Below are 9,931 nucleotides of genomic sequence, written 5' to 3' on the forward strand. Positions count from 1 at the left end.
AGGGATTATTTGTTTATCAACACGGCGGATGCGCGCGCATCTTGACTGCAAAAAGTGCCGGGTCCTTTAAAGCGTCTGGTCGAATGTTGTGATTATACGCGGTTATTTAGTTGTCAGCGTTCTACAACAGTTTATCACCAGTGATAAAATAAGTTATGCTGCTAAATTAACACTAGTTAATGGAATACGTCTTAATGACCCATACGCGTTACATGCCGGTGAGTGGATAAATGACGAGAAAAAATGGCCCAAAAATTCAGTGGCCGGACATTCATTCCCACCTGTGCAAAGTGCAATAGGCATTTCCATTACGAATGTGCAAAAGTAAAAAGAAAGGCTAAAGAATGATATTGTGATCAGCGCAAAAAACAGAAAAACTAGAAAAAATGCACTCTGAAAAATAGAGTTGTAACTGTACCTGTGCTTACCATTCAAAGTATGCACTAAGGTTCTCAGTGTGCATCTTATGACAAGATTGTTTAATATTGTTATTTTTATTATTGGTTACATGCACAAGAATAAATATATTTCAATGTTTCCTTGACTCTTGAATACTTTATTAATATTTACACAGGGTGTACACAGGTATCAGCTGATTGAATTGTATTCTTTTCAATGGCAAAACACAAAGCAAAATATCTGCATATTTCATTTAAGATTTTGAAATATATCATACAACAGAGGAATGAGGAAAAATCTCAATATTCAAAAGCAAACTGGATACAACACACATTTTGAACCAAAACTGCTGCAAAATGTTTTAAACCACAGCTTTTGAATGTTCAATGAGCTTATGCAGTGAAAATACTTAGGCAATCATTTTTTTCAAAAAAAATAATATTCAATGACATTTAAACCTCAATTCATAGATGTTAACAACATTAAGGCCTTAATTTTGGCACAATTCAATTAAGGGCTTTTAATTTATTTTCTAGGGACTATGCATTTGCAAATGTTTGTCACTGCTGCACAAACAATTACAATGTCATCTAACAGGTCCACCTGTGATAAAGGAATAACAGTAGTAAGAATTCGGAAAGTTTTCCATCTCCCTATTATTCTTTCAATGTGTATTCTAACATTGGACAAACGCCTCAATGTTTCCACCTCTTGAGCAGACAACTGCTTTTTACCTTTGGTAAAGTGAGGGATCCTCAGGGTAGCACCACGCAAGGCAAGCTCATCTCTAATGGTAAAACCACGATCTGCTAGTATCTCATCATTTACTTGTAGAAGGTCATAAAATCCAGACTCGGCTGTAAGTTGTTTATCAGAAACACGCCCACCCCAACCTGCAGACAGAAATGTAATTGCTCCTGCAGGTGACATGCCAACCAAATACTTAACCGTGTTATGGCTCTTATAATTTGAATATGTTTGGGCTCTGGCTGTTAAATTTGTTGGTCTGTTAATAAAAAATTTCTGTGCAGTCAATAATGCACCAGCAACGCTGGTATTTAGGTTTGAAACATTTTGGCATATTCTTTAAAATAGCATGCTTACTTGGCCACTTGATTAAAGGTTTCAAAATCTGAGACATAATAGGCAGCCAACTTCTTAAGATTTTAGAGATGTCACATTCGTTAACATTAAATCTGAATGCAATATCCTTGTTGGTGAGTCCTAATCTGAGTTTCATGAGTACAGCCAAAAGATGATCCTCTAGGGTCAGAGAGCCACGGATGACCTCAACACTGTCCTTAATCGTCTGCAGGACCCAATTAAAGAGGGCACTGGTTAGACCTGTGAAAAACAGCACCTGTGCTGGTTTACACTTCAGTGACGCAAAAGAGAACTGTGCAGTCCCGAGCATTTCTTTTAATTGTTCATTCTCTGTTTTCAGTTTGTTGATGTCCTCACGCAGGTTATCACACTCTGTATGAAGTTGGCTGTACTTCAGCTGGAGGTCATCATGGACAGTCTTTTGGACCATACCTTCTGAAAAATAAATACAAATTTTACATTCTTATCTTTACAAAAAACAAATGGTTACATTCTGGGTGATCAGTCACACTGTGGGCAAATACCTGTTCGCAACAAATATGAACATTACTAACTGATTAATCCCACTAGTACGGAAGAGGATAAGGGCCACTGGAAAAAAAAAAAAGGTAACTGTTTTTGTTTATTTTATTTCAGTATAGTATGGGAAAAAAGTCAGAATTCTGACTTTGTTCCCATGTTAAACTGAAATAAAATTTTAAAATCAGTTTACTTTTTTTTTTTTTTCAGTGGCCCTAAACCTCTTCCGTACACTAGTGACCTTTCTATTCTGCAATAATTAATATGTTAACATTTAGGAACACACAGATCTACGTCCCTTTATAAAAATCCAAATGAGTTTGCAGGCCGTCTTGGTCAGGTTAGTAATAAGGTTTCATACCATTATATAGATCAGCACCAGCCTCTATTCCACACTCAGTTGGAGAGATGGAAGAGGGTGTACACTGATGTCCATCTTCTGGACACCTGCTGGGGGTTGCATCCCTTCTTCTTTTTCTCTTATATCTGAAACACACAGGAGAGAACAATCTCCTGAATTCAAGTCCATACAAATCACATGCTCAGTCATCCCAACTCTCCATATGAGATGTCTAATAAAAACTACATGCTCTGACCTTTAACCCGGGTAACCTATATAGCTACAATATATCAATATTTTTTCTTTGCACTTCCAGTCATACTATGTGGAGTCATGCTTGTAATCAGACAACAATCAAGCACACAGATGTGATACTTACCGCTCCAGTTTTGCAACACCGTCTTTGCCGGGCTGGATTGAGTATGGAAAGATAGACGGGACAAAGTCTGGGATGTCGTCTGATGCCTCTCCTGTACAAATAATGAATTGAAGCAATCATCATCATCATCAACCTTTATTACAGACACTAGTCAATCAATTGAAAAGACAGCACACACAGAGAAGTTTAGAGCAGACAACGTGATGATGTTAATGATAAAACTTATGGCTGACCCGATGAGTTGCAACTTGATAAGACTGAATCAAGGTACATTAGCTTGTATGCTAGTTATGCTCCAATGTGTTTTGTACGATTCATTAATCCCGTTTATATATGTAATACTTAATAATTGTATGTAAAACCATTGTTTGTAAAACCAGCGATGCCGTTTAGCTTTTTTATAGATAAGACTTACCTGATATAAAGTGATCGCTGCAGATTGATGCATTTTTAATCATCTGCTCGTTCCAATCGCTTCTTCTGATGGCTTGCAACCAAAGACGTCTCTTGTTTGCCTTGAAAGGGGTGCGAGTTGATGGGATTCGGTAAAACTTGCGCGTTTTATTGTTTTTATCAAAACGGTTCGTGCAACCGACAGCACAACAAGACATGTTAGCGGCTCTTTCTGCAGGCGACATGCGCATTGGTGCCGGAAGTGAGTAGAGTGACATTGCCTGATAATCCCTCTATAAGTTGATGGTAGAAAATGACCTGAAATCATTAGCTGTTAAATCGGCGAGAAACTTTCCCTTATAGTTGGTATGAACTGATAGTGGCAAAACTCCAACATCAGTCAGGTATAGAAATAGTGAAGAAGAGAACCAACTACAGTAGGACCCAATAATAATCCTGCTGGTGCTACTGGAGAAAAATAACTGCTTATTTAGAACTAAATCCAAGTACAACAAGATCTGAAGCTGATTGGTTGGAAAAATCCTTTGATTTGGTCACATAAAGGTTCCCCAGGTTCCCCCTAATTCAAACTTAGGATAAAATCATACTAACAGAGCACACAAGCATTTCATAAAGTTATTCAGAACCAGCAGATCTCCGTAAGACTTTATTTCCTTGATTTTTGTCCAATGTAGTCATTATTCAGTTTGTGAGGGACCAAAGTTAAATAAGGACAAAAGGTGTTCAAAATTTGAAAAAGTGCTTTCATTATTGTGTAAAAATGGTTAAAGCTACAGTGTGTAATTTTCAGTGACATCTAACGTCCAGACTGCAGACCGCAGCAACATGAACATCTCCCCCCCAACAGTACGGCGAGCGTTACGGGACAAAATGTCTTCCACGACGTCCGCATCACCTACCTTCTCAAGTGATGAGGTTTGTTTACATAGATAATTTTACAGATAGTATTTCATTAGTCTGTGTGTTCAGTACCATCTCAGTTCATCTCTCTCAACTTGCAGTAGTTACTTTCGAGCGTAATGGGCGATCTCGCAATCGCTAGTTTGTTGGCTCTGCGCTGCCGTAGCGCAAAGATGTCTGCCTCCATGGCTGCGAGACCCGCTCCTATGTAATTATAAATAACGAATTCTAAGGCAACGCAAATATTAAGGTTAAGAGGCTGAGCTCGTAGATGATGATAAATAACATAGTTATGTATAATATATTACATTTCTGACTGTATATCCCTGTAATTATTACACACTGTAGCTTTAACAAAGGCTCAAAAACAATACAAAATAACTTAAATACAAAATAACATGAATCTGGGCCCAACTTAACTGAGGTCAACTGTGGATCCAACTCAAACAAAAAACTGACCTGCAAAAATGAACTAAAGGTTGCTTAAAAAGGGATGGAGTAACCCAAGTCTACCACATGAGGGAGGCACAACATAACAAAAGAACCAATAAATACAAAAAATTAACCATTCTATGAAACAAATAAAGCAAAACTAACTTTTACTTAGCAGAAACAATAAGTGAGTATTTAAGTGACAAACTAATTGAAAACAACTTGAAACAAGTCCCCCCCCGTCAGTCTTTCAAAAATGGTACGCTCCAGGTTTCCTCCTCCAGCTGGTTTGCATCAGCAGCACCTCAAACAAAAGAACAAGTGTAAATAAACCATTCAGACAGACATTAACTAAAGTGTGCACCCATTAGAAAATACCTGTCTAAAAGAAATAACCAATTTAAACATAAATTGTAATATAAATTAAAGCAAGAAAAGAAAATACTAACACAATGTGGTGGTGGGAGGATCATCCACCGCACAGTTTAATGATGTAGGATGTAGGAGTTTGCCCTGAAATTGAAGGATTGATCCGACTTTCAGTGACGTTGTGTCATTGGGCAAGACACTTTACCCACATTGTCTACTGATGGTGTACGGCAGCCTAGCTTCTGTCAGGGAGCCCCAGGGCAGCTGTGGCTACAATGTAGCTTGCCACCATCAGTGTGTGAGTGTATGGGGGAATGACTGAATGCAGTCTCCTGACTTGAAAAAAAGCGCTATATAAGTACAGGCCATTTACCATCCAGTAGGTAAAGTGATGAATAAAATCCGAGCCCTGAGTAATTTGTCTTGTTTCCAGTTTTGTGATTTTTTTTTTTAACATCAAATACAGTTTTAAATGTTATTCTTACCGGCATCGCGTGTCGCATTCACACATTCCCAGTCACATCAATCTGAACTGATAATTGCTCTCAGCATGATCCAAAGCTCAATGTTACATATTCATGCTGCATTTGTTAAATAGATTTTTTTCTACATCAGATCATTTTGAAATGTCAATAATTTATACTTCCCTAAGCCATGATGTTCACCTATTACATGAATCCCTAAAAAGGGCAAGATGAGACTTAATGCCAATTCATTTACCATAGGGACCTCCTGAGATTCCTCGCCCAGTTTCTTGCTTGACAGGACATATAGGTACAGACCATATAACAGACATAAACAAAATGCATTGTTTCTTCACTGTATTCTTTGTGACACATGCTAATATAAACACCTGTTTGGAGTTTTATAACTGAGAACTTCATCTGTTCACTGCATTTGTGTAACTTTGGTCTTTTGTTTTTTTCTTTTCCAGTTTGACCAGTGTCATTCATGTATGTGTCCATAGTGGAAATAAGAAAACAAGAACAGACAAAGCATTGAATGAATTCATGTAAATATATTAGAAGTTTTTCATGCACGTCAATCTCCAGTTAAAGCTTTTTATTTTTGAAGACCACATGTTTTAATTCTGAAGTATTTAAAGATTATTACAAAGTTACGAAAAATAATCTCAAGGTAGATCTTTTCCTCATGGCCCCAGCATAGTAAATATTAAGGCAGCAAAGTGCAACCCTGCCATTTTTATAACAATAACCTATTTTTTTTTTTTGTTTAAGTTTAATGGTTTTCATATGAAACTCATTATTGCTCACATCAGCTACTCTTCTTAACCTCCAGGTGTTCCTGGAACCCCAGCATCCAGCTTGATCAATACAACTTTCTTTTAAATCAGATTGTATTTGACAAAATCATCCTGCAAATATCATTGGCAAACCAAGGATCGACATTATTTGGCTCTAAGGCCTGCGAGTTTTTTTTTACAGCTCTTCGTAGCTGTGTGCATGATGACATCAAAGTAAAGAGCCCTGTGTTGAGATCAAACACTCGGATATCAGTGCGCCAACCAAGGAAGTGTTCTGATGTATTTATTCACAAGAGCTTATTTGGGTTATCAGTGCCACGGGATGCTGAATAGAGCCGAGGGCTTCAGTGTGAGGTATTTTCAGGTATTAGCTTCTGACAAACATGTTTGTGTGTTGAGTTTTTTCAAACTGTGTGAAAAGCAAAAACCTTAAGCACAATAATATGAAACTATAATTTAGTCGTAAACATGTCAGTATGAATTTTAAATTGCAGTCTTTTGACAAAGGAGGGCTTCATTAAAGAACTGGCTCCCTCATCAGAGACTGTTTGATCGTACCCTGTTAGTTGATTTGACAATTGCCAGGTTGTTCATTACTGCAGCTATTAAGTCAGAATTCTGACCAAAGTGCACGTGTAATATATATATATATACAGTGGGGCAAAAAAGTATTTAGTCAGCCACCAATAGTGCAAGTTCTCCCACTCAAAAAGATGAGAGACAAAATGAGAAAAAAAAATCCAGAAAATCACATTGTCTGATTTTTAAAGAATTTATTTGCAAAATATGGTGGAAAATAAGTATTTGGTCAGTTACAAACAAGCAAGATTTCTGGCTCTCACAGACCTGTAACTTCTTCTGTAAGAGGCTCCTCTGTCCTCCACTCGTTACCTTCATTAATGGCACCTGTTTGAACCCGTTATCAGTATAAAAGACACCTGTCCACAACCTCAAACAGTCACACTCTAAACTCCACCATGGCCAAAACTAGAGAGATGTCAAAGGACACCCGAAACAGAATTATAGACCTGCACCAGGCTGGGAAATCTGAATCTGCAATAGGTAAACAGCTTGGTGTGAAGAAATCAACTGTGGGATCAATTATTAGAAAATGGAAAACATACAAGACCACTGATAATGTTCCTCGATCTGGGGCTCCACGCAAGATCTCACCCCGTGGGGTCAAAATGATCACAAGAACGGTGAGTAAAAATACCAGAACCACATGGGGGGACCTAGTGAATGACCTGCAGAGAGCTGGGACCAAAGTAACAAAGGCTACCATCAGTAACACACTACGCCACCAGGGACTCAAATCCCGCAGTGCCAGACGTGTCCCCCTGCTTAAGCCAGTACATGTCAAGGCCCGTCTCAAGTTTGCTAGAGAGCATTTGGATGATCCAGACGATGACTGGGAGAATATCATATGGTCAGATGAAACCGAAATAGAACTTTTTGGTAAAAACTCTACTCGTCGTGTTTGGGGGAGAGAGAATGCTGAGTTGCATCCAAAGAACACCATACCTACAGTGAAGCATGGGGGTGGAAACATCATGCTTTGGGGCTGTTTTTCTGCTAAGGGACCAGAACGACTGATCCGTGTGAAGGAAAGAATGAATGGGGCCATGTATCGTCAAATTTTGAGTGAAAACCTCCTTCCATCAGCAAGAGCATTGAAGATGAAACGTGGCTGGGTCTTTCAGCATAACAATGATCCCAAACACACCGCCTGGGTAACGAAGGAGTGGCTTCGTAAGAAGCATTTCAAGGTCCTGGAGTGGCCTAGCCAGTCTCCAGATCTCAACCCCATAGAAAATATTTGGAGGGAGTTGAAAGTCCGTATTGCCCAGCGACAGCCCCAGAACATCACTGCTCTAGAGGAGATCTGCATGGAGGAATGGGCCAAAATACCAGCAACAGTGTGTGAAAACCTTGTGAAGACTTACAGAAAACGTTTGATCTCTGTCATTGCCAACAAAGGGTATATAAGAAAGTATTGAGATGAACTTTTGTTATTGACCAAATACTTATGCTGATGAAGGTTCTCAGTCATCCAGGTCATAGTCATTCCGTAAAAATTCAAAAAATATCCACTGGACTTGGTTTTCAAGATTTGAAGACGTTTCGCCACCTCTCCAGGGAGCTTTCTCAATTCAAATGTCTGGATCCGCAGTGAGTCTTATATAGACAACGCCTTGTATCGCTTGGAAACATGCAATAGAAACCGATGAATGGGTCGTTAGTTCCATCGTTAGCCTGTAATATCTGAAACTGTCTATGATTCTAGGGGTCGGTCGTTAAAGGGGGGATTGTCATTAAGGGGGGTATTGTCTCCTGTAATACCTGAAACCTGTCTATGATTGTTAAGGGTTGGTCGTTAAGGAGGTATTGTTCACCGGACGGAGCGGGTAAGTCCCTCGTTCCTCTGTGATGGGGTGGGGGGTTTGGTGATATCTGGAAGGGATCATGTGTATGATTGAATTGTATGTTTTTGGAAGCTGGAATCTCAGTCCACCACCTCTGTTTAAAGTTGGTTTTTCTCTCTTAACATAGATGGCTTCCTTCACGCCCCTCTCAAACCACATATTTTCTTTATCCAGAATATGGACATTCTGGTCCTCAAAAGAATGTCCTTTGTCCACAAGGTGTAGGTGTACTGCGGAGTCTTGTCCAGAGGTGGCCGCTCTTCTGTGTTGGGCCATGCGTCTGTGGAGAGGTTGTTTGGTTTCTCCAATATAAAGATCAGAGCATTCCTCACTGCACTGAACAGCATATACCACTCCGCTCATATTTGGTCTGGGGGTTTTATCTTTCGGATGCACTAGCCTCTGTTTAAGGGTTTGGTTTGGCTTGAAATGTACTGGGATCTTGTGTTTGGAGAAAATCCTCTTGAGCTGTTCAGACACTCCAGCAACATAAGGGATTGTGATGTTTTTGCGTTTAATTTTCCCATCGCTGTCTTCTGTTGCGTGTCTTTTGGATTTCCTTGCTGATTTGATAAAAGCCCAGTTTGGATATCCACAGTTTCGGAGAGCATCTTTGATGTGTTTCTGTTCTTTTTGCTTCCCATCTGTTTTAGTGGGGACATGTTCTGCCCGGTGTTGTAAGGTTCTGATGACTGAGAGTTTGTGTTCCATTGGGTGGTGTGAGTCAAAAAGAAGATACTGGTCTGTGTGAGTAGGTTTCCTATAAACTTCAATGTTTAGGCTTCCATCTCCTTCCATGCTCACCAGGCAGTCCAGAAAGGGTAGTTTGTTGTCCTTGGCATCCTCTCTGGTGAATTTGATGTTGCGGTCAACAGCGTTGATGTGTTTGGTGAAAGCTTCCACTTCCTCACACTTTCAATGGAATACCACCAAGCCACTGGTTTAGATACGTGGATGACACTTTCGTCAAAATCCAGCTAGAGGAAGTGGAAGCTTTCACCAAACACATCAACGCTGTTGACCGCAACATCAAATTCACCAGAGAGGATGCCAAGGACAACAAACTACCCTTTCTGGACTGCCTGGTGAGCATGGAAGGAGATGGAAGCCTAAACATTGAAGTTTATAGGAAACCTACTCACACAGACCAGTATCTTCTTTTTGACTCACACCACCCAATGGAACACAAACTCTCAGTCATCAGAACCTTACAACACCGGGCAGAACATGTCCCCACTAAAACAGATGGGAAGCAAAAAGAACAGAAACACATCAAAGATGCTCTCCGAAACTGTGGATATCCAAACTGGGCTTTTATCAAATCAGCAAGGAAATCCAAAAGACACGCAACAGAAGACAGCGATGGGAAAATTAAACGCAAAAAC

The 9,931-nt window shown here is 39.6% G+C and overlaps 1 long non-coding RNA gene across 1 annotated transcript; it reads right to left on the reverse strand.

Annotated features, from left to right (window-relative positions):
* Window positions 1-1,926: 1,926 nt before the first annotated feature.
* Window positions 1,927-2,813, reverse strand: LOC119782138. The gene is made up of 3 exons (XR_005280640.1): window positions 2,742-2,813; window positions 2,384-2,508; window positions 1,927-1,938 (listed from the first exon to the last, which is right to left on the reverse strand). It is a non-coding gene; the product is annotated as an uncharacterized LOC119782138 (long non-coding RNA).
* Window positions 2,814-9,931: the final 7,118 nt, after the last annotated feature.

The sequence above is a fragment of the Cyprinodon tularosa genome, unplaced genomic scaffold (assembly GCF_016077235.1).
Source record: "Cyprinodon tularosa strain WSP-4 unplaced genomic scaffold, ASM1607723v1 ctg189, whole genome shotgun sequence".
Taxonomy (NCBI): domain Eukaryota; kingdom Metazoa; phylum Chordata; class Actinopteri; order Cyprinodontiformes; family Cyprinodontidae; genus Cyprinodon; species Cyprinodon tularosa.